Consider the following 2,887-nt stretch of genomic DNA (forward strand, 5'->3'; position numbering starts at 1 on the left):
TACTCACAAAATTGTATTATCATATTTTTGTATCATGGTTTACACTTGATTTCATAAATTTTATAATAAATTAAATTATAGAAATGTCCAGTGATGCTTTTTATGTGAAATAAGAAGCGATAAATTATTTAAATAAGATTACTGTACATGCGTATTTTGGTTCTTAGATAGTGTCTAGAAATTTTAACTTAAAAGTTTGCAGTTCTTATTAAATTTTGTTTATTATTTTTTTTTTATTTTTGCACAAAGTTTGGAATGTGGATTGATATAGTTTCTGTTAAAAATTGAGCTCTACTTTAAAAAAAATAAATTCAAATGAACATTGCGAATATTATATAAAAATCACTAAAATTTTTAGTGAGGCTATAGTTATTTATTCCTTTTTAACTGAATAGTGAGTAAATTTGCTAATCGTTAAACAAATTTTCAAATCGGTTTTTGAATTTCCAGGTTGCTTTAAAATAAAATTTGAATACTTTATCATAAAGTTTTAGTTTGTATAAGTAAATATCGTCAACAAAGGGTTGTTTCGGCGATCTTACTCCGTTTAGGTTGGCGAAATCCCTCAAAAGTTGTACTTCCATAGGGCTACTTCTTCTTCGCATACTTCTGCTCAGGGCTGGACCAGAAACATATACCTGTTGCGTGTGCCAGAGACGATTACACCACAACTACACCACCGTCAGATGCAACACGTGCAATGGGTGGAGCCATCTCCGAGTTTGTTCTGGCCTCACGACTCATAGGCAGTGGACCCCCGCTTACGTGGCCCCTTGCTGCGCTAATCGAGCTGCCTCCACGGCACAACAGAGTCCGCTTGAGCAACTCAACACAAACACAACTGCACCACAACACAATACAATAGAAAATACCACTGAGACAACAGACCACACCACTGATACAACTTCATCACCACCTTCACGCCACCACCAACAACTCCTAGTTCCTCCGACAATCTGCACGATGTGTCAGTCCAGGATATTCCGTAATGTGACATCAGTCAAGTGCAACACTTGCCTTGGCTGGTGTCACTTTAGGACATGCTCAAGACTGCGCACCACGCGAGATTAGACGAGGGACTATGAGGGCCAGTGCTGAGGTGCTCGATCGCAATCCCCAACTGCGACGCCGCCCGCTAACACCACAGGGCAATAGCCTCAGCATCAGCAACCACAGCATGTGGCGGCCCGGCAACACACGTAACATTCCAATAAGTCTCCCTATGCACACGAAGATTTTACAATTTAACTGTAACGTACTTCAGAGCAAAATCGATGAGATAACTGTCTTCAAGAGACGAAGCTGCACGGCAATTCAACATTGTTGAATTGCGCCGGATGAAACGTGCACCGCCGAGATCGCGAGCGAGATAATGGTGGTGGCCTAGGGCTGCTCTTACGGCCACAGGAACAAATAGCTTGCCAAACCATGTGGTTGTTTTGGAAATTTGTACTTCATTTTCAGCTTACAACTTTCAGGGCATCTTGACGACTTGCACCAGTATAAAAATCTTGACCTGCAATATATTTCGAATTTTTATAGCAGTCGGTTTCGTAGTCCATAACAATGCAGTTGTATTTTTTAATTTAGAATTTATACAACTTCCTAATGCGAGATTTCGCTGTAACATTCTACTTTGCGCCTCGCTCTGGCGCTGTTTGAGCTGTAGAACATCTCAATGAAGCTTTCCGCTTTACCTTTTGTACGAAAAACTGCGATCTCCGTGCGGATTTTGCAACATAACGCGACAAAATCTTCGGATCTCGCGAAAACGCACTGAGGACCTTCCGAGCACTGTTTTTATCACTTTGGCCATGCTAACCCCCGCTCCCTGGTTTTCTCGTAACTGCCAGGCCTTATTTGTACCGATTAAAACCCTGCAAACTATCGAGTCGAAGTGCAATCTTTAATTTTTTAGCAATTTTACGTGTACTTAAGGCCGGATCATTTATAAACTCGTGCAAAATGGTTTGTCTCGTTTCTAACTCGGTTGCCATTTTTAACTCAACTAGGAATCAAATTCAAATGAAATTTCTTCTACGTCCAACTAAGGTTATGGTATTTGAATTTCAAAATATTGAATTCGTTTTGGGTAAGTTATAAGCTTCCCAAAGTGTCGCAGTTTTGGTGTGTTCACCCTTTAAAGTACAAAACCGCGTATCGTTGTTCTACAAAACCGCGCACTGACATTTTTTGCCAAAAATTGGATTTGCTCACACAAGCTCTTGGCCCAAGTCTTATCCATTCATCCTGAAATGCGATTTCTTTGTAAAAAAGAGAACCATTTTGCAATATGAGTGCTTTTACTCTCTACAAAATAATTTATGCAACCTCACGTACACAGTTGTGCATTTTGTTGATACACGGTTTTGTACTTTAAACGACGATCTGTTAGTTGTTTATCGGAGGGCGGTCTGTTCAAGCCGACTTCAGGTGTTTTGCATAAATTAAAAATTTGTGAAATTTAATGATGATGCGCTAATCACAGAGCCAAATTTTTTTCAAAATCTGATGAGAAATTTAAAATTAAATTTGAACAAAAATATAAAAAGGTTTTATTTGGGAAGAACATTTTTTAGAATCCGATTTTTAAATCGCATGATTGCATTGAAAATAAGAAAACAAAAAAAATGAAAAGAACAATTACGATGAAGTCTCCTTTAACAGTTTACATTTTAAATATTTTTAATAAAAAAAGGTGCGAACCACGTAAGTAAAAAAAGTACCAAGCACTGATAATATTTTTTGATTTGAAATGTTATCACGTTGGTATAAATATTAGAAAGAAAATGCTCCGATTCATTGTTTTAATATTATCAAAGTGGCAAGGCCGTTGATAGTACTCACAAAATTGTATTATCATATTTTTGTATCATGGTTTACACTT

Source organism: Rhagoletis pomonella, unplaced genomic scaffold (genome assembly GCF_013731165.1).
Source record: "Rhagoletis pomonella isolate Grant_MI unplaced genomic scaffold, Rhpom_1.0 Rhpom_scaffold_00014, whole genome shotgun sequence".
Lineage (NCBI taxonomy): Eukaryota > Metazoa > Arthropoda > Insecta > Diptera > Tephritidae > Rhagoletis > Rhagoletis pomonella.